Source organism: Ictidomys tridecemlineatus, chromosome 14 (genome assembly GCF_052094955.1).
Source record: "Ictidomys tridecemlineatus isolate mIctTri1 chromosome 14, mIctTri1.hap1, whole genome shotgun sequence".
Taxonomy (NCBI): Eukaryota; Metazoa; Chordata; class Mammalia; order Rodentia; family Sciuridae; genus Ictidomys; species Ictidomys tridecemlineatus.
Genome location: NC_135490.1, coordinates 30184973 through 30208316, shown reverse-complemented (window position 1 = coordinate 30208316; position 23344 = coordinate 30184973). Strand labels below are relative to the sequence as shown.

General features: G+C 33.6%; 1 protein-coding gene and 1 long non-coding RNA gene across 12 annotated transcripts in view; one reads left to right on the top strand and one right to left on the bottom strand.

Annotated features, from left to right (window-relative positions):
- Tenm3 (teneurin transmembrane protein 3) overlaps positions 1-23344 on the bottom strand; it is a 2430710-nt gene that overhangs the window by 2117457 nt on the left and 289909 nt on the right. The gene's annotated exons all lie outside the window — the stretch shown is intronic.
- On the top strand, positions 17808-23218 carry LOC144370590 (uncharacterized). The gene is made up of 4 exons (XR_013430504.1): positions 17808-17985; positions 20049-20188; positions 22629-22754; positions 22972-23218. It is a non-coding gene; the product is annotated as an uncharacterized LOC144370590 (long non-coding RNA).

Genomic DNA, 23344 nt, shown 5'->3' with positions numbered 1-23344 from the left:
ACTTGATTTTTTAATAATGCTAATTTCTTTAGAGTTGACATGACATCTCACAGTTATGTAAAAAATTTAAAGAAGCTCTGTTGCCCAAAAAAATATCTACATAGTACTAATCAACATATAATAAAAATTGACCTCTTGCTTTTTACATTGCTGAGTTATATTTTCTTTCAAATAAACAGGGACTAGATGAAATTAGATTACTTGTTTGATGTTTTAGCTATAGTCTATCGTTATAATGAGTATCATCTTGCTGAATTATAAGGTTTGAAATTTCCTTTAAAAAGGGATTAGATGGGAGAAACCAAAGTATATTACTATCCTTTTATTGTCAAAATAGTACAGAATGTTTAAAAACTATCAATGCTTATTTTACTAGGGTTATTATTTTAATCAGGCACCATTCAATTTATATGAATTGATTGATGCTACACTTTAGTAACAAAACTGAGCATTTGATTCCTTTAATGAGGCACCTCAAAAACATTATCACAAAGTCAGGAAACTGCCAGGAGACTAACTTTGTCTTTTGTCAATAGCAAATGAGTCATTATTTCTTTGAAAACTTCTAAACAAGACTCAGATATGAAAATGCTAACAAATGCTATTATAGAAATGTATATATTTCTTATACTGATATTTCATCCCACCAAAAAATAAGCTGAAAAATACAGAATTCACAAACTTGAGTCACTTTTATCAAATACTATTTAACCCCCAAAAATTTAACTTAAAAATATTTCCTGAATTGTACTATGACTCTGATACTTTGCATAGTATCAGTGCATTCAAGCATTGCTTTCTGTTAAAAGCAAAAGTGTGAAAAAAAATCCATCTGTGCTATTGAAAACAGAAAATCAATTTATTTTTTAAAATCAGACAAGAACACAATTAAGGAGAATGTGTTATGCTCTCAAAAAGGATCATATTTTTAAAGTGTAGAAATAATATAGGATTTTGTTTAAAGGAGGCAAGCAATAAGGAGCTAGTGTGCAAATGCATGCTATTGAACTTACCAAGTTTAATTATATAGCAAACAAAAGCATTGTACCCATGCCCCAATGGTGAAAAGGGTGAAAAGGAGCATCATACTGCTTGTGACTGAGTGTTTTCTGGAATAAAATAACAAGCTTACAAAACCATGTTAAGTAGGAAACTGAAGGTGTGTGTGTGTGTGTGTGTGTGTGTGTGTGTGTGTGTGTGTGTGTATACACATACATACATACATATATATATTTGTTATGGACAAGTAAACATGTTAGTTTTATTTCTGTGGGCATTCCAAGGAAGTAGTTTTGTTTAATACTTAAAAATAAAAGCAACTGGACCTTTTAAAATGACAACATTGTACCATTATGAAGTCACTACACAAGCAAAGTGGGAGGTTTTGGTTTTCTTCCTTTCAAGTTCAAGACAGTAAATCATCTACCATCAAGTGTAGCAACTTAGCTAAGGGCTGAAGGAATCACTGACAAAGATGTTCTATGCCTCTGTACATCTTCAGTGACCATGAAACCCAGCTCCTAACTGGTCCACATAGTCACTCTGAGCTTTGGGAGGCAAAAGGAACACGATCTTTAACCAATAGTAGTTTTGGCCTTATAATCCTCTATTTTTAGGCAGATTTAGCTTAATTCTCCATGGTGGCCGACAGTCAATCTTAAGGAGCAGATGGTAAAAGCTGGCATTTTTGAACTTTCATGCACAAAATGTTGAAATTCTTCTGAGGTTACAAATATACCAAAGGTCTGGGAAGAACCCAGCTTTTAGTCAGACATATATTGACCAATAATAAAACACCCAAAGAATTATAATGCAAAACTGACATTAAATTACCTTTCTCTGTGTTAAAAGCTCATCACCTATTAATTAGATTTCCCCTTTTGCTCTTAACTACTCTTGCTTTAAGAAAAATCACAATCTGAAGAAGCGTGAATTATGTTCTATCACCTTGTAGATTCATTTGATCCTGAAACAGAGACTGCATTTTTTTTTTTTTCCCCAGCCAACTCTTTGCTACAGCTCAGAAGGCTGAGTTTTCTGACCCTTTACTAACTCTGGAACTTCATCTCCTGCCAATCTCCTGCTCACTAATTAAGCCCAGATACACTGACAGTTCCTTACAGCCACGCCAAGTCTTCTCCCCGCTTAGAGCTTTGGCCCCTTCACTCTCTGCCAGGAAAGTTCTCCCTCCCTCCAGATCCTCTTCAGGCTGTTTCTTCACTTTTCCGTCTGAGCTTAAATGTCAACTCCTTCGAGAGGCCTGCTCTGACCAGACATCTAAAGCCTGTTTGTTCTCTTTTAAGGCACCAGTTACTCCTTTTCGGGGAGAAAATTTTATGCTATTTGTTTTCACTACGTTTCACTAACTAGAACATAAGTTCCATGGGGCAGGAAACCCATTTGTCTTATTCATATCTGATTGTCTTCACCCTGTATGTTCCAGAGTCATCGAGTGTATAGGCACTTCCTGTGGCACACCTGTAATCAGTAAAATGGATGTACTCCTGGGTCTCTGGAAGCTCACTATTTAATGAGACTAGAGATGGACATGGGGCAAGTAGGAAATAGAATGTGTCATAGAAAGGTACTCCATGAATACATCTTAATTAGTTAGATAAATAAACTTAAGTCAGTTTCATTAACACCATTCAATTCAGTGGCTACCAAACCATGTTGAGAAAAATCAAATTTTCTCTGAAAAGAAAAATGGATTTTCATCTTAGTATTTACTGATTATATATTATGCTTTCTAATTTTGAGATGAATTTATAAACAAGCAGAAGGACACTACAGTGCTTATCTAAGTCAATGGTTTTTGAACTTCAGTGTGCATTGGAATTACCTGGAGGGATTGATCACACATAGGATGCTAGATCCCATCCTGGTGCTAACTCAGTTTGTCAAGGTTCATTTCTAACTCTTTCTTAAGTGCTGCTGATACTGCTCCTGCTCCATCGAGAATCACACTTTGAAAACCACTGATATAAAAAACAAATCATACATTTGGGAACACATTTCATTTTTTAAGGTATAATTTTCTATTAATGTCTATGTTTTACTCCTGGCCTCCAATCTGTCCATGCTCTTTTGCAATATCATATCAATTTGAGTGTTATTAAGTATTTGAGTTACTCGACACAAGAAGTAGTAGATTTTCTTTTTTGGTAACTTTTAAAATGTCATAGCCAACTAAGGGCACAGCTTAGAGAAACTGTCTAAAAAGTGAGAGAGAAGATTATGTGACAGTTATTACCCTTACTGCTCAAAGTTACAGTATGGCAAATATTGTACTTAGTATTTCTTGTGATTTTAATCTCATCTTGCTATTAATGTTTTATTTTTGGTAACATTGTAACATCTCTCATAATGATTGATTTTACCTTTGAGGTCTTATATTTGATTAACTTAATTTGGTGAAGGTAATTTTAATCAAGGATTTTTAAATGTTTAACACTTTTTCAACAGAATTTATTCATTAGAAGGTACATGTAAATTCAGAAATGCACATTTATTTCCCTATTATTAAGTAGCTTAAAAGACAATACAATGATTTCCACATTAAGAATACTTTTAATAATTCCTTCCCAAGAAGATATTTGAAACCGCCAAGGTAGAACATCTGTAATCTCAGTGTCTTGGGAGACTGAGAGAGGAGTATCATGAGTTAAAAGCCAGCCTCGGCAAAAGGAAGGTACTAAGTAACTCAGTGAGACCCTGTCTCTAAATAAAATACAAAATAGGGCTAGGGATGTGGCTCAGTGGTCTAATGCCCCTGAGTTCAATCCCTGGTACCAAAGAAAGAATTTGAAAAGTGCCATATAAGTGACATTAGCTGTCAAAAAGGGACAAGGCAGAGAACAGAGTGCATTGCATTAGGATGAAAAGAAAACAAAGATGTTGCATCTAGTGTGTGCCTTCTAAAAAGAACAGGCTTCAGCTGGTGCATGTTAAGCCTTTGTCCTTTTAACAAGGGACACAGGCAGGAGAATGAAAGGAGGAGAGATTGGATTAGACAACAAGACAGATAGAAGACCTGCAGGAGGAAAAAAGATGAGGCTGGGAAATGAATAGGTTTACTTGCAGAAAGCCATAAGTACTTAAATGTGGACGTAAAAAAGTGAGAATGAATATAATAGGAAAGTGGACCTGATGGAAAGATTTAGAGTAGCCGAAAGCTACTGTTCAGATCAGTGTTTCAAGAAGAAATTAAAAAGTAGGGATGGACTGGAGTGAAAAAATTTGAAGGAGAAAAGCCCAAGAAAATGGCTACTGCAATACCATAGGTAAAGATGATTACAGCAGGAATCTAAAGAAAGAAAGTGAACAGATTTTTTTTTTCATGGTAAACTGTGATCTTAACCTTTATAATCATGAAACTTGGTTTTGATGGCAAAAGAGCTGAGAACATGAGCAGCACTTGCATGACCAGGTTGTGTAAATTGCCGAGTTAAAACCACAGACCTACCCAAGTTCTAAGAACATTTAACCAGTAGGTGGAAAAGATTTTTAAGGACTAGTTCCAGTTCTGAGGATCGAATGGAGCAATACATGTCAATGTTCCCGAAGTGTGCTCTGGAAAAGTTGGCCTCTAACAGCCACAAATCCATTGTCCTGCTGAAATACTGTCATTTCTAACAACATGGAGTGGAAGGAGAGTCACAAGGAATCCATAGGATGTTCTAAGGAACCAAGAGTGGTGGTTGATGTAGAAGTACTGAGAAAAGAAGAATGATCTTATTCAGGAGGACTCAAGACATAGGAGAGGAAGAGAGTAAAAAGGTTTTGCAGAAACACAAAGGGTTCAGATCTTGAGGTCTTGGAAAGCCACTAGGAAGGGATTGATCTAACTGGGAGTCCTTGGGGGATATCCAGTGGGTAATGGAATGTGGTAGATATGCAAGAAATGCTGACAAAGCAGACAGGAGATTTTTAGGTCAATGTTAGATAAGTCCTCTGCACAGATTTATAGGTGGCAGAATGTGGGTTATAAAATTCGAAGTAAGCAAGGGAAATTCTTAAAAGACAAAGAGAATGTTTTGAAGGTCAGCAAACTACAGGGTTGAATATATTAAGGTCTTAGGAAAAGTTAGGTTTGCAGAGTGGAAACTTTGTTCAGCAATTTTATCTGAACAAAGAAATGAAGTTTTCATAGATGGATAATGTCAAAGAAAAAGATTATCCCTCTGAGCACATGAAAATTTTGGAAGAGTAGTTGAGACAATGTTTTATGGCACAGATTTTCAATCTAAGAAGATTTTGTGTAACAGAGGAGACTATGTGGTATAGAGTGACTGCTCTGCATCCTCCCTGCTTTCTTTGTCTTCTGCCCTTAGATAAATTAGGGAGCTACACCTTTTAAGATAGACTTGCTCCTAGGAATCTCCTCATACTGTGAAATTTCTTTAGCTTACAGATAGCTGTCCAAGAACCATCCATGCCTCCTCATGCCTGGATTGCCATCCCCTGCCCAGACAGTCTAATGAAACATAAAACACATAATGGATTGATAGGTGGTCTCTGATTATGATCATTTCACTCAATGATTTTTTTTTTACTTTATAATGGTAAAAAGGTGATATTCTTTCAATAGGAGGCATAGTTTGATTTTTTGAATTTTTTTCCCCTGGGTGACAATATGCACCATGATTGATATTCTTTTTTTCTGATGCAAGGCAGCACTATAAGCATAAGCTCCGTGTCAGCCACAGGATCAAGAGTGTAAACAACCGTACAGTATTGTACAGTCTACTGCAGAGCTGAGATGTTCCACAGCTTGGTAGGTGAAGTGAATTTTTTATTTATGACATTTTCAACTTATCATGGTTTTGTCTAGGGTAAGTTAAGATATCCTTCAGGGTTGAGAATTACCTGTGTATTTCATAATAAAAGAGAAGTGAAAGAGTAAAAAAGTTAAAAAAAAAAAAAAAGATCTAGGCACCAATGGGAAATCTAATTTAGACTTCCCTAGTACATAGTCTTGATTGTCAAGTTCATAGCCAATCATACAGATCTAGGTCTTGCCTACCTCTCACTCCAGGGGAAAAAGAGAGTTTCTCAGCCTCTCTTATAATTTAGAGTAACTCATGTGATCAAGTTCTGTCCAATGAGACAAAAAAAGAAGTGTGATGGGTCATTTCTAGATTTTGTTTTTCTTTAGCCTGACCTCTGCTAACTGTTCCTCTCTATAAATACAGCTTTCTGCTTTTAAATATAATAAGGGTGTTTGAAGATGGTATAACCATATAGGGATCATAAGGCAACAAACATAAGGACTTGCCCTAGTAATTAATGATAGAAGAGAGGAAAAATAGACTGGATCAAGGCTAACCACATTCCTAAAAAACTTCTGTGAAAAAAATTAGCTCCCAGTGTTTAAGATATGATATTATTTCTGTTATTTACAACCAAAACAATCCTAACTGATACAAATGGCACAAAAGAAGTTGTAATCCTGGTACAGTAGTGGTAGAAAACTCGCCTCGGGACAAGAGGAAGTGGTGACAAGGTTAAATACTATGGTATCAACAAGAGGTCTGAACATTAGCCACCCTGCTAATTGAAGAGATGGTTACATTCTAAGGCTCTGAATGAATTGAATACTGGGGCAATGAAATCTGTTCCTTTTTGCTTGGGTGAGGTAAATTTTATCTCTCTGTTTTCAATAAGGGACTAATCAGTTCAGTGATTATGTGAAGAAATTGATCTCTTTGCAGTTTGGGGCTTTTATTCAATACATTTTATTTTCGAAACAGGCTGTAGTCACAAGTGGCTTAATGAAAGAGCGAAATTTTTAGTGATGTTGTATTCAACTAAATCACAAAAGGACAAATAGACATATTGTAGATCATATTCCCAAATGTTATTTTCTCAACCCTACAATGACAATTTCTTGCAGAAACCAAAAACTAAGTTCTTAAATTCTACTGCCTTTTAGCTCTTAGAAGAATGTATTTCCTGCCTATTCATGAAGATAAAATTTATAGACCATTTTAAAGGAGTGAACATTAAAAACATTAAAATATTATTCATTAACTATTCTAATATCCTGCTTGCCCCCACCCCATTAACATGCACAGCATGGGAATGAAAATCATATGATTTAGACTGGTTCTTAAATGATATATCATTTGCCAGTATTCAAAATTCATTTAAAATGACTCTTAATGTGCAAAATGCAATTTTAGTCTGTGTATTCATGTAGCATGTTAAATGCAATATAGTGAATTAAATACTCTAAAGTAACTGTGATGGAAAAATACCAGGTATGTAGCTTGTCTTTAGGGCTGAAAAAAAAAAACATAAATTCTCTCTCAGAAAGAGACTCGTGAAAAAATTATGAATTTATAGGTGTTTTTGTTTTTCCTAAAAAAAAAAAACAACATTTTATTAAGCGCTCTAGCACAGTTTCTTTCCATAAAGAAAGATTTCAGCTGTTCAGGTTTAAAGCAAAAAGGTGACTGTCATGACTGTCATGATGACAGCCTGGTGGCCCTGGTGTTATCAACCCAGTATCCTGGAGGGGATGTGAAGATAAACAAAATGCTTCCTTCAAATAAGGTTGAGCCTTTCAAATGTATTCTGAAGTTGCCACAGGCAAATTTCAACACTACTTCTCAGAGTTAAAAGTGAATTATAATCAAGTTATAAACATTATTTCCCTCATAATGCAACCATGTGGCACATTTCCTAAATAGCAAAAGATAGAAATGATGAGCTCCTTAGGACAGTGACTTGAGGGGAAAGAAAACACACCATTACTTTGTACACAAGGAAGAAACAAAATGTTGGGTTAAGCTGCACTACTTTAACTGGAGAAAACAATTTTAGTTAGAAAATAGTCTTCAATTAGTATGTTTTACATTGCTTTATTACTAGTGTCTTACTGAATGTCTTCTACAAATTGATGGAGGGGAGGAAGAGACCCTCTCTACCTGCCCCCCACTCCAGTTCTTATATGGGCTCTGTGGCTGGATCCAAAATTAATGTAAGAACTGATTATTAAGAGAAATTTACATGATTTTTACCAATTTTACACGTTCATGGGGGATCTTAACAAAAGAGTAAAATTCAAAGAAAGACCAAAATACAATATTTTTGTAATTTAGATCAAGTATAATAAGTATTTGAAATCCTGTCAGTAGGATTGACAGGACAAATGGATAACTGGACCAGGGAAGTAAATGCTAGGGATGTTACTAAGAAATCTATGAAAGGGGTAGAAACTACTGGAGAATCTTTATTTGCAGGCCAAATAGCCCTTTTCAAAGTTCGTTCCTCAAGTCAAACTTGAATTTGACATAATCGATCTACCAATTTGGCATATTTTGAGATGGCATCTCCTTCACTCTTTCAGTGACACATATTCTTTGGCATCTCATTTTGAAGCATAGAGTATCTGAATGATTTTTCTTTGATACTGGAGTATCAAATAATTCCTCTTTTCCTGTACTAATTACCTTTGGCTCCTCAAGGCCTCTCATAAATATAGGCAGTACTATGTAAGATGTGTTTCAGAATTTATTATCCACACTCATTACTGAAGGAAAAAAATGTAAAAGATTCATTTATTCATCATATATCACAAAATATGATGTTCACGATACTTTTTTTTTTACTTATTGTTTACATGCATGTGTAGGACATGTTAATTTGATATTTGGATGCCAGTTTAAGTATATTGACACTTTGTTTAAAAAATAATCTTGGAAACAAGTATAACTTTTTGAGAGTAAGAGTTCAGATTGACATTTGGGGGGTTTACTTTTCAACAGAAATAAATATGGCAGTCTCTCTGTCCTCCAGTCATCCCATCACACTGGGTCACTGAAGCATGGATTGTAAATGTATGAGCACCCACTGTTCTGAGATCCCAGTTGCACCAAGTTGCAATTTTTGAGAAATGACAGCCTTGGCTTTAGAGATAAACTCCCTAGGATTTTCTTTTTTAATTCTGACTTTTTAGCTCCACTCCCGTTTTTATTAACTTTCTCAAATGTTAATATATGTTATCATAGAAAAATGAAGGCTTTATTTCCTTCTACCTGATTTCTATTCACTTTTTTCCCCAAATCTACACAATACATTTACTCACAATCTTAATAGAACAGACACAGGGAAGGCGCTAGAAAATTGGAAAGTGGGAGAAAAAATACTTTAGGTGTTCCAACAGTTTGACATGCAAGAATTGTTCATTAGTTAATATAGCAAACAGGAAACCCATATGCCAAAATGTAAATTCAGACCTTTACTGTTAACTAAGAAGAGTTCAAATTCCATTTTTATTGCAAAGTTAAAATTCCTACCTTTCTTAATCATCATTTTTTTTGCTTACATTAAGATTATCAAACAACAAAAAAAATCTATTTATGCTGAGTTGTATTTTGAAAAAGATGCTATAATAAATAACAGTAAAACTACATTCAACTGTGATCCAATCTATTTCCTTCATTTTAATCTGAGAGTTATATATATTTTCCTAATATTGCTGTAGAGATTAATTGTTTATATCATTGATTCTGAGATTTTGAGCTCTTTAACAATATGAAACCAGAGAGGGGAAGAGAAGAAAACCTCTCAAGGTGGAAGGTCAGGAGGGAGGAGCTGTGAGAAGCATCAGTGGCATTAGCAGTGCTGAGAGAGACGATGTGACCATTGAGGTCATAAGAATGTAATCCACACCAAAGAATCAATTACAGATTTATTATCTTGCTGGCTGTATGCTGAATCTTTAATTAAAGTCATAATTTTCCAGGTTTAAAGTAATGTCTGAATATACAGTGCCAAATTTTGGGTTTGCATTATGGCTCCAAGTCAAAACACTGCTTGTGTTCCTAGTAATAAATATCCTGCAATAACTTAATAGGAATCAGTCACAAGAAAAGCAGAAATTGTGGTCTAGAGGAGGCTGTGAAGACAGTGAAGTACCCCCTTACCCACCTGGAAAACAATTCCTAAGTCTTCTCATCAGAAAAATTTGACTTTTGTTAGTATTCCCCATCATTTCTTCAGTGTCTCCTAATATCTGCATTACATGTAGTTCTTCCTTGTATTTGACTTAACATCTTAATATAGGAATTTGAGCTGATTGCCTGATCGTCTCTTACAATTTCAGTAGGATAATATAGTCAGCATATTTTTTCTTAACACACAGAAAGATCAAGAAGAAAAAAGAAATATGAAATAGACATAGGAAAGAATACATTTAAAATACAAAAAACATGCCTTTTAAAAAGTTATTGTGTCATTGTTAAAAATTCTTTTTAAACATTCCTCTTTAAACATGTAATTTCCACATATAATTAAAAGTATACTTCATCCAAGAGTGGCAGTGTATTTGTTAATCCCAAAGCAGCTAGAATAATGTAACTTAGATTTGAGTTCTGCTCACATATTTTTATGACCTGAGAAAAGTCTTTATCTTTCTAAGCTTCAGATATTTCACCTGAAAATTGGTCAAAATGTTCTTTGTCTCAAAGTAGTTCACAACTATTCATGTAAAGAATTCAGCAGGACCTACCACATTGCTGGTTAAATAATTATGTTTTTCTCTATTAAAAACAAAGAAAAATGTATTATTTTCAGCTTACAAATGAATGTTTAGGTATGCTGAATTATGTTCATATAATTAATAATGTATATTTAGTATATATTACATATATTAAATATTTTAAAATATATGAATATGTTGAAATACATTAGTTAAGAATTAAGGTTCTCGTATTAAAATGTGCCACAAAGAAAATTTTCAAGTGAACACTTTCTGGTTTGAACTTATGCTATTTTAGAACCTATCTGAGCTTGGAAGGACATGCCTGTTAAAGCTTTAGGACAAAATTTGAAGTGAAATTTATTTTTATTGCTTCTCCACTTTCTTCTTTTGAGATTCTTAATGCCCACCTTCCTCAAGTCCTATTACAGAGGCCTCTTAAACACAGTCAGCTCTGAACTGCAAGTCAGATCCTCTGACTCCTGGAACCAGCTCTGACTCAAGCTGCATACCTGGTTAATTTGTTCAACCTTTCTATACTTCCTCATCTACAAACCCAGTGCAGAGCAGCAGCTGCTGAGTCTCTGTATTTCTATTTGACTACAATTCTGTTCTACTGATGAGCATTTAAATCTGCAGAAGTTTTCAAATTGCACGTGAAATTTCTATTTTGACAAGAAATGAAGGAATAACAGGTTGAAGATCTTCAATTCAGTTTTAACAAATTCTTAAATGTCATAACTTTGTCACCTTCAATTATTAAAACTAGGTCCATTTAAAAATTCAGCCTCAGCGTCAGTATCAATTCTGTCCCTTCCCCTATAGTTAACAGACCCTTGACCTGTAGCTTAGTGATCTGAAGTAGAAGGGACCCTAGTGTGCCCTTTGACCCTCATTTCCACCTTTGCACTTGGAGTAAGAGGAAGTAATATTTGGTCTAGGACTGTGATCACTCTCCTCCTGTTTCTTCCCAAAGTCTGAATCATATAGTGCTGGGATATGGCAAAGAAATGGGGTGTGTTTGGGGTGGGGGATCTCAGACATCTTTCAGTGTCATTGGTGGGGAAAGGTCTTGCTCTAGCTCGATCTGTTTTCATCTATTGCTGGTCCCCTTCTTCACATATGACAGCTTAAAGGAGTTAGACCTCCTTGTGATGACAACTAAGATATTTCCAATAAGTTAAATGTGTTAAGACATAATACCTATGATTTAGGAAACCTGTATTATTATTCTCACTTAAAAAATAAAGGAAGAAAAGCCCCAGCATGTTTTGTTTCTGTAACAAGTGCATCCAAACCTGAAAAGTCCTGAACAACCAAACAGAAAGGAAAAGGTCCGATTTCTGATTAAGCACTTACACTGCTCTTAACATATAAATATTTTTCAATGGAACTTTCATATTCCTCCTGTCTTTGCAAATAAACAACCTGATTTTGTTTGTTTGTTTTTATTTTTAAAGGGTACTGATCTTCCAGATGAGGTGTCACACACTTGTGATCCCAGCTACTCAGGAGGCTGAGAAAGTAGGACACAAGTTGGAGGCTACCCTCAGTGACACAGTGAGGCTCTGTTTCAAAATAAAAATAAATTAATTAATTAAATGAGCTAGGATTTACCTTAGTGATAGAGTACCCCAGGGTTCTGGTTTAATCCCTAGTACCCCACCACCACTACCACCACCACCTACAATGTGTAGATAAGAGTATTGATCTGATGAATAAGATCAGATGGCATAATATGGTGATTTATATATGGGATTTAAATTATTCCTGAAGCACCAGTAAACACTCAAATTAGTTTCAGAGTATTAAAATAATATGATAGTTGTCCCTGAATTTCCATTTTCTGAATGATGATTATTTTTTTCTGCGAGATAAGTAATTATGGGTTTTTTTTTTAAAATAGCTTTTTAAAAAGTTTTAAAGCTTTAATTTTAATCTGGCCCAGAACAGCAAGATTTCTGTGTTAACATGGAAGATTTGGAACTCATAAGCTCATAAATGACAATATTGTTCCTGAGCAGTACCACTATATTTTAATTACTTTTTTCTTAGTCTTAAGAAATAAAATACAGGGGCTGGGGTTGTGGCTCAGAGGCAGAGCACTTGTCTAGCATGTGTGGGGCACAGGGTTCAATTCTCAGCACCGTATATAAATAAATAAAATAAAGATCCATTAACAACTAAAAAAATTTTTAAAAATAAAATACAGGTCCAAGGGCATCCACATGCAAATGCCTTATGGTTAACAATATTTTTAAAAAATTTTATCTGGAGTCTTACTTAGAGACAGATTTAGAAGCATCACTTATGGTTAACCATTGATTCTGTTCAGCTATGCTGTTTCATAGAGCTAAATGGCCGTGGAATACCAAGAGCATACTTGATGGTTTCTGTGGGCAAAGGCCATCAGTACCTAAAGCAGCCAGTCATGAGCATTAGGCACTGGGGAAAGGAACAATGAAGTTGACAAACAGAGATTTGATATTATTAACCCTTTTTTACTTTCCTTACTCCCTACTTTTTCACAGGTTGATCATGACCAAAGGTCTTATCCTGTTTTGTCCCCCTTAGCAATACTGTTTTAGTCTACTCAGATTTCTATAACAAAGTATCATAAAATACATAGCTTATAAAAAACAGAAATTTATTTCTCATAGTACTAAGAGGCTGGAAGATGGAGATGAAGATGAAGATACAGGCCTAGGGACAGCATGCTAACTAGATGTCACCTTCCCACCATGTCCTCTCATGGTAGAAAGGTGAGCAAGCTCTTTGGGGTCTGTTTTATAAGTGCTATAATCCCAACCAGGAGGGTACCACCCTCAAGACCTGACCACCTCAGAAGTCCTCATCTCCTAATGCTTTTACCTTGAAGGTTAGGATTTCAACATACAAATTTGGGGGTTCACAAACAATTTGGAACTTACATTAGGAGATTTGGGACTTTGATTCTGTGTTCTAAGTGCTATGGTCCGTAGCACATAGGATCAAAGTCCCAAATCTCCTAACGTAAGTTCCAAAGTGGATAAATTATCAAAACTATAAAAAGTAACTTTTCCAATACAGATCTAGAATAAGAACCTTCTTCTTAATCCCAAAAAAATTCTACCAAATATTCACTGCTATAAAATAACCCCAGAGCTTGCTGTATATATTATGAAGCCATTGGGAAGGGGTGGTTACTGGTTCTTTTATAAGCATTGTCTTGTATAGATTCAGTTTTAATAAAAATGGAAGGAAGCAATGAAATATTAAAGTAAGCATTATAAGATTTTTAAAAAATCACATTTATATTTGTACTTGCTTTCAAACTTTTAAACAATTATCAACTAAAAATAAGCATTGAGAAACCTTTCCGCTGTTTGCAGTTATAAAGCCAATTTCAAAGATTTTTCTAGGAAGAGTGCCCTCTGTTTACAGCTGAGTTGACAATCTTGTCTTATATAGACATTTAGTGGGCAAAACATTCTGCACCTTAACAAGTCCCTAATGCAAACATAAAGAAGACTGATGCCTCAGCAATAACAATAGCACACCATTATGCTCTTTTTTAACACGTTTACCGTGTATGATATTGACAGATAAGAGCTTTATGGCTTAGAGCGTGCTTCTTGGGGTTCATATTCTTCCAACTACCTGTCCCCTGGGATTTTACCACTTCTAAAAGGATATATTAGACACTGTGGTAATAAGGACAGTCTTTTGTTTACCAGCATGGTATCACAAACCTTTCAAAAACAGTATGTAATTTGCTTCTCAGTGCTATGTCAGTGTACCTTGTATAGTTCAGTGTCTTGAGATGAGCAGGTGTACTCTGTCAGCAATGTAACTAAAGCTGCCTAATATCTGATATGCATATGAGCTGTTAGGCTTGCCAGTACACACTGTAGACCTGTCACTCATTTTCTTTACAAATGTATTTTCCGATTGTTTTGGAGGAAATGTTTGCTATGGGGAAAGTGTTATTTTCTTCTACATCCATAAATGAGATTCTTCCTCTTAATGAATCAGATCAAAAGTGAGAATAAGTTACATGTAACCCTCATAAATGCACATAAAACCACTGATAGTCCAGAGGAACTGACCACAGTTTTTACGGGAATAAAAGAGAAAACAGCTACACTGAAGTGAGAATTATTTTGAAATAGCATAATAAAAAAGTAGACAGACCTTCCTGCAAATGATATACAAAAACTACTACATGTCTTTGGGCAATAATACCATTTAGGAAGTAAAAATAATAATAATAATAATAATAATAATAATAATAATAATAATATACTACAACAAAGAGAAATAAACATAATAATATGTAAAAACATGGAAAATTGACAAGTTCCAAATAGCAAAAATGTTAAATTAAGATCAATAATATATTTAAGTTGGCTCTTACTGTACTTTTAAAAAGAGATGAGTTTTTAATGGTAAGAAAGCTTTAATATGATTAAGAAAGTTTTAAACCTATTTGTGTGATTCCATTTTTTATACCTCCATAAACAATAATTTTCTGAAAAGTTAATGGTTGGTTTTTAATTTAATAATTATTTTTCATATATTTACAATAATAATATACACACATCTGAGACAGAATAAAAGTATTATATATATATATATATATATATATATATATATATATATATATATATATATATCAGTTTTCATAGAAATCCAAATGTTGAGCTTGACACTAATACTAATGTTCAAATTAAATTCCACAAACTTCTCTGACTATAAAAGGGTAGTCTATAATTGTTTCATGCTTTCATGAGATTAATAATCCCATATTTTGTATATTTGCAGAATTACAAAAGATAATTTCATATTAACCAAACATCATCTTGTATAACTCTAATATTTGCTAGGCATACCTTTACACATACATTTGCTAGAACCTGTGCTTGCCTAAATTTCTTCCTGCAAAGTGGACACTAATTCACTCAACATTCATTCATCATTTATTTATTGAGCATGTTCTACAGTTAAAAACATGTTGATAAGTGATAAAGCTTTATGGACCTTTGTATCTAATTCATAGATATAAAAGAAGGTCAAGTACAATAATACAGTGCTAGAGTCTTGCTACCAGCAGAGAGTCGATCCCTGTAGGTCACTTAGAAAGGTTAGGATAGATAAAAGGATGGTGGTAAGGAAAAGGACCCTCAGCAGATTTATGAAGGAAAAGATTGATGTACAACACAGGGAGATATTCCTTATGTAACATGGAATACTGAGAGAGAAGAAATATTTGTTAACCTGCAAGTGTTAAAAAAAATGCAACTCTATTGTAAAAGTAATTAGAGGTCATTTGTAATAAGATCTTAATCCCTTTATGATATTGGGACAGATTAGGGATGATCGTAATAGAAGACCAAGAATTTGGTTAGGAGGATGTCAGAAAGAATTTGTACTGACTAAATTACATCAATAGATATTTAGGAGATAGAGTCAATTACTGGGATGTGGTGCTTGATGTTTTATTTCTTTATTTTGTTTTTTACAGGGGAGGAGAGAGAAAAAAATTTATCGTAAAATTAATACACTCTTATTGTAAAATAACTCAGTCAACTTAAGAGTTATAAAAAGGAAATTAAAATTGACCACAATCTGGTGTGATCAATTTTATGTACACTTTCACATTATATTTTCTTTTGAATAAACGGAATTTGGGTTGTTTTGTTTTACATACCATTATTTTAATCTGTTCAAAATAGTTGGTCTGAGTTTGACATTGCTGTATTTTTAACTCTTTGCTTTTGAACACAGTCTTACAACAATTCTCCTTGATTTATTTGCTTGGTTTAACTTAATATACCACAGTGCAGAGTGTGGTGTCTGGTAAACTATTTGCAACTCAGCTAAAATAAATTTTAAATCTAGTAGCAACTTAATTACTGAAGGGATGAGATAGTTTATACTATTACCAGAAAAACAAAGCTGAACCAATTGGAAATTCCAGTATTTGAAAAATTTATCCCAATGTTCCAAACCTAATATATTTTACTGAGGTTTCCTAATAGCCTACGTATTAATGTTAATGAAATATGGGATTAAGATATATATTCAGGAAGAATATGCTTTTGATAATAATAAATATTAATAAGTCTGTGGCAAAAAAATTGATTCATAGAACTAATCAAAATTGGATGAAATTGAACTTAAATTGGACAAAATTGGACAATATGTCATAAATGCAGAATCAATTATATAAGGTAGAAGGAGAAACCAATGAAATACTTTAGAGAGAAAGATGAAGTGAAATAGAAGCTAACATGTAACCAGGAATGATAATGAAACAATGGAAATCACAAATATGATTTCCTGATTGTATCCAAGATAAAGTGTCTGCTAGAACATGAGATGACCAAGAAAATAGATTTCCTTAATAGGCTGAGAAAAGTATTGCTTTGAGGCCATGAGTTGGGAAATGAAATGAAATAGGTTTCATCTAAGTTTGAAATTAGACCTTCTCTTCCCTTCTGACTACGGAAACTATTCAGTTCTCTTGCTGTAATTCCACATTCATGAAATAATCTTTCTGAATTAAAATTGATTTTCCTAACAGGGAAGCAAATGTGTAATATGAATTCATTCAATCAATTAATGAATATTTTTGGACACAGAATTATTTGACAAATCATAGAGCAAGAGAAGCAGAGAGAGCACACTAGATTATATGTTGTTTTTTTTTAAATGTATAATAAAAAACATGAACTGATGTGAAATACAAGCATGATCCTCTGAAAAACTAGCTGTAATACAAAGAACATTTCAGGGAAAATATCCATATGTATGTGTGTGTATTTGTATTTATGTGTGTACATAAACACATATTGATCAATAAAAGGAAACAACAAAATCTTTTACTTTACAAAATTATATTGGCTTTCTATGCCTAGATGAGAATTATGTGAATTTGTGCAGTCTGAGCTGACTTTTTATGGTCTGATCGATGCCAGACAAACTAGGAAATCAGAACTGATGGCGTATGGAGCAGACATTTTTTTATTCATTAATTTGACAAAATTACTTGAGTACTTTCTTTGTTTTAGGACCTCTTCTAGGTTCTTAATACAGCAGAGACTAACACAGACAAAGTCCCTGGACTTGTCTAACTTTTAGTCTACAATAATAAACAAATCTATTGAAATATATCAAATGGTAATAAACTGTGTGGAAAAAAAGAATATATATAAAAGAATAAGAGCAGGCCAGGGGTGAAGGAGAGATGTCTGGGATGACCTCTCTGGTTAGGTGACATGTGAGAAGACACATTAAGCAAATTAAGGAGTGAGCTCTTCCCATAGTGAAAGAAGGAAACTGAAAGCAAACAGATCTTCAAGGGCAAATAACCCTAATGCAGGAGCACATTTGGCAGCTTCTAAAAAGTGGAAAAAGAGCAGTATGTAAGTAAGATAAAGGGTGTAAAAGGATAGTGAGAAAGAAAATAAAGCCAAGTACTTTGCAGAGGATGGGGTCGAATATGTGGAGACTTACAGGTAAGAGAAGAACATATCCCATTTTGTCTGGAACCGTGGCTGCTTACACATGCTGTCTGGAGTGAGAATTCAGTTTCCTATTCCACTATGAGAAATGCCTTAGTTTGGATGGTAAATTATATAGTCCTATAATAGTTCATTAAAATAATTTGAGCTTTTTTTGTGAGGGAAGTAAGAAGCTATTTTCTTTTTTTTCTTACAGTGTTTCTTTCTTTTAAAGATGTGCCAAATCTCAAATGTTAACAGTTTTGTTCTGGCTGGTTGGCTGGTGGTCTAAGCAATAGTAGTAGCCAAAAGGAAAAACAGAAAATGGTTCAAGTAGAATACTGAAATAACTTGGATAAAAATTTTGTGGTAGGTTGAGCAAGGGAATTTTGTTGGATTTAGAGAGAACAGGGATTCTATAGTTTGAAATGAAAGCAAAGACAATCTGCTGATTGATTGGATGTGGGACCCTGGAGAGAGACAGGAAGCCAGGGTGACACTGAAGATTTTGGCCTCATGACCTAATTAGATGAACTTGTCATTTACTAAGATGGAACATTGACATGGAATCAGTTTTCTGGATAAGCAAAGTCAAGTCTTTGGTGTAGGATGTCACAATTGAAATGTCTAATTGACATTTCAAGTTGAGTTGTGAATATGAGTTCAGAAGGAAGTGTACATTAGAGATGCAAATCTGAGAGATGGTATAAACCTATAAACCTAAATGACATCACAGAGGGGGTCATGTATGTGGTCATGGACAAGAGTTCCCAGGAAGACACTTCAATACCAAGAAGTTAGGAAGATGAGCAGAAACTAAAAAAAAAAAAAAAAAAAAAAAAAAAAAAAACTGAATGTAAGTGGCCAGTGAGGGAGAAAGAAATGAGAGCAATGGTACATACCCGAGGGACTGCTTTAGACAGGGCTAATGCAAAGGATGTGATTGATCCTGAAACAACCAAGTCTCCTTGGGTCGTGAGCAGAGTGATTGGGAAGAAGAAGGAATGGGAACCTACCAGAGCAGGATTTATTATTATTATTCTCCACTTAAGTGAGGAAGTAGGAGAATGTGTGCTAAAATAATGGATCCCTGCTCTAGAATCATACTTCAAACATAGTGATAAAGGATATAGACAATAGTATGATTTGCTGAGTATAGTTGCTCAGTAAACAAGATATCTAGTTCAGGTACTTCCAAATTATATTCTACAGAAGCTTGGGCAAATATAAAAGTTTCTCAGAACAACCCTGGAGAAGAAATTGATTAACAACCATTCAGAATTCTGGGCCTCCCTCCAACTAGATTAGCTCTAACTCTCTTTGTAAAATAATACACTGAGATCATGCAGGATTTAAATATATATATATATATATGCTATAAAAAGTAAAGAAGACAAAATAAAAATAGAAAACTTTGAAAACCAGTGATCTGCTCTAAACCACATTTAATTAGTATAACCTTGCTTGAGATTATATTGCTAAAACATGCCAAAATCAAGATTTAAACATAAAAATGCCGACTCTAAAACTTGTACAATTTCATTTTTATATGTAAATTCTATACACCTAAACTCCTACAGTGACGTTGCACTATTTTTAATTACTTATATTTCCCTTACATTACATAAATTAGTGCATCTGGCCAAAAGTTATATTTGATGAATACATTAGCAGTTTCTAAGTTTAAGGTAGGTTGTTTTTCTAAGCTAACTTTTTAAATGACTTTTTTTCTTAGAAGACTGAAAAAGAGTTTTCATTTATGCCTTAGAAATGTTTTTAGGCTTTGAAAGTTTTGTGTTAATACCAGGAAATCAACCCCAAGAGTTGATGTGAAACTGAATATTGGCCTCTATTGTGTCATGAGTCCTAGCAGAGTCCCTCTCAATTTCTAGGGGACATCTAACATGGAAAATACAAAAATCAAAATGAGGAGAATTTGCTCATATCTAGACTGTGAATACCACTCTTGAGAATAGGACATTATAGTAATGAAAACATAAGATTGCTAGACCAGACAAAGAAACACCAGGATCCTTCTTTTTAAAATGTAAATAGTAAGTAATACAATTCTCTTTCAGGTAACCACCTTCAGCCTATCCGAGTAAAGTCTGTGAAAGGAGATAGTTGTTTAACAAGTCACTGTGGGGATATTTTAGAATTGAAACGCTAACATCATAGCAACTCGATGGTGTGTATTTATATAATCACCTTGTCACATGTAAGTATATTTTTTCCCAGTAGACATAGTGGGAAATATAATTCACCCTTGGTCAATTCTAATAGAAAAAGTAACTAAATAGCTTCTCGATTAAGCATTTTGGAAAAACTTCTCTTCTTGTACAGGGTCTTACAAAATAATGCCAGCATCCTGAAGACAGAATTGGGTAGAAAATGAAATAAAAGTGTAACAAAAGACCAGTGGGGAATTAGTGATAAAATCAGCAGGAAATCCATAGTGCTCCAAACAATAGTTCAACCAGCTGACTACTGATAAACAGGCAGGGAAAAGCCAAGCATAGAGATAAAAAGCAGCAGGAAAATGGGAAATACCAGCAGGAAACCATAGAGGCTGCCAGGGGGTCCATTGGAAAGTTAATTGAAGCAACAAGCTGAGAGCCCCTAAGTCAGAGAGCAGCCTCATGGAGACAGATGGAGAACAGTAGCAAGGAGGAACCTATGTTGCAAGAACAAAAAGGAAAGCAGACCATAGAATGAATGGAGAAATCTCAATCTGCCAAATCTTGGATAATCCTTGGCCATTCATGGAGAACTACAAATGTAACTCTTTGACAGTTAGCAAATGATCAGAGAAAATAGCCACAAGCCAGATGTAGTGTAAAATGTGCATTTGAAGTATATGGAAAAAAATATGAATTCTTTTCTATTCTATATTTATTTTAATGATCTATTTAAATTCAATTCCTCATTAAAAAACAAACATAAATCAAAACTCCAACAAATTAATTTGTGCTAGCAGAATTCAGACAAATAATTGATAATGGTATTGTAACCTATTCAGTTAATCATAAATTATGAACACTGAAGTTTAATACTTTGAGTTTGGAAGATCTGTTTATGTTGAATAAAAAGAAAGATGACTGAATGAAAAGAAAGATTTCCTACTCAGAGAATTTTGGAAGCAATAAAATGCATACATTGATGACTCTTGCTCTACAAGTTATCTATGGAACATACTTGTTAGTATAGATGAAAGGAAAGACTCCCCTTTGCCTTCTGAAAGTGTTTTGAAATGAACTGACAATTAACAGATTAATAAGAGAAAAAGGAATGCAAATTTATTTACTTATAGTTGGATATGGGAACCAGGGCGAACTCTCCATTTTTATGTGTCATAAGTTTGAGGAAACTAAAAAAAAAAAAAAGCTATGGCAGATCACACTTTAGGAAAGAAGATCCTTATATCCTTAATTTTTTTTTTCTATTCCCCTTGCAGAAGTTGTATATGTTAGAAAGAGAGATGGGCAGAAAGGAAGAAAGAAGTAGTAACATGTAAGCCCAGCTGATAGATTAAATCTATCTTTCAATGACTGATTTTGAAAAAGAAATAATCACAAAACATGTACACTCTCAATGTAGTATATGTAGAACTGATTTCTGTTACAGAGTTCTGTTATTTGCAATTTCTGACCAGCAAACTGGATACTTTCTATTGTTGACAATACTTTGAAATACGAATAAAGGGTAATGTAAAATTTTAATTTTTTGATAAAATAGAAATAATTCTACATAAATGCTAATCACTCATTACAAAAACATCCCTACCTTTTCAGGTTTTTTAAAAACTTTTTTTAGTTGTAGATGGGCACAAAACCTTTATTTATTTATTTTTTATATGGTGCTGAGGATTGAACTCAGTGCTCTACCCCTGAGCTACAACCTCAGCCCCACATTTTCAGTGTTAACTTATCAAAATTTAACAAGTTCTCTCAAGGCATAGTATGTATATATTTAGTAATAAGAGAATTAAGAGTTAATTAGACAAAGTTAATTAGACAGCAATGAATGATATTTTGAATTGAAGATAATTAAATATTTTTAAGAAGAATGTGGTAGAATCAGCAATGAGATCCTAAAAGAATATTCATTTTATTAATATGAATTATTTAGTATGATTAAAATACTATGAAAAGTTTAAATACCAAGTAATATAATGTTAATTTCACAAAAATCTAATAAATACATCATTCTTCATTCAACTAATTTGTTTTCAAATACTAAAAGACTGTTAACTGATATCAATATATAAGACCTGTAAAAATAATTTAATAAAAAATTAACAGTGTAAGAAAGGTGATCTCTTTTCTCAAAGAATAAACTAAATTCCAAAAGCATGTAATTTTTTTTTTTTTACTATTTTGGCTCATATATCAGGAAAAAATTATATAATAAATATAGAAGTCAATTTTTAATCTCTATATTTTTAAAAACTATGAAAGTAAAATACAAAAGTGGGCATCAAAGATTTTTAAAAAATCCACCATGTATCATCTTATGAAGTTTTTGTCATAACTTGATTCCAACATCAGTTTCTGCTGTAGTAATGATGCATTTTTAGATTATCCTGTATTGAACATTTATTATTTGTTAAGAACTGTGCTTTTCTACTTATATATGTAATTGCATTTATACCATCGCAGGTTCCCATACAATCACTTTATAAATGAGGAAGATTGTTGAGATTGGAGAAGAGACATGAGTCCACCAGTGAATCACATAGGCTAGGTCAAAACAAATAGATGTTTTTTATCAACATCAGAGAAACTGTAAGTATGACTTTCATAATGTGATCTAAGCAGCTATTTTCAAATGAAACTAAAATTAAGCTGTACATGGGAAATAATCTTTCAAAGTACTTCTCAAAAAATCCTAAAGAAGTCTCCTTATATGTAAATTATATGTAAATGGGCCTGATATTTGGAGAAAGCTTAAGTATATATTATATCTTCAGGTTTATTCTCAGAATCTCTTATTTATTTTTAGGAAACACCAATAATTTAACCCAACAAATTAGAAGAGAAAGGAGGAAGAATAAAACATATCTGGTCATTGTTAGCCATATGAAATTATGTGGAATAGAACTGGACTTTATATCAGAAGACCTTGATTGGAATTAGCCCTTCACTTGTTAAGTTTGAACAAACCACAGAAACTCCTTGAACCTCAATTTCTTCCTCTGCAAAACAGAAAAAAAAAACAACACTGAACTCTCTGCCAGACAAGTTTTATAAGGTTCAAAAGAGATTCTATTGGCTAAACTATTTTGTAACACTGTAAGTTAATTTCACATAAAGTTTAAAATTTGGTTATTATCAATTATTTTCCTCTATTTCTATCTACACATTTAAAATGCTTT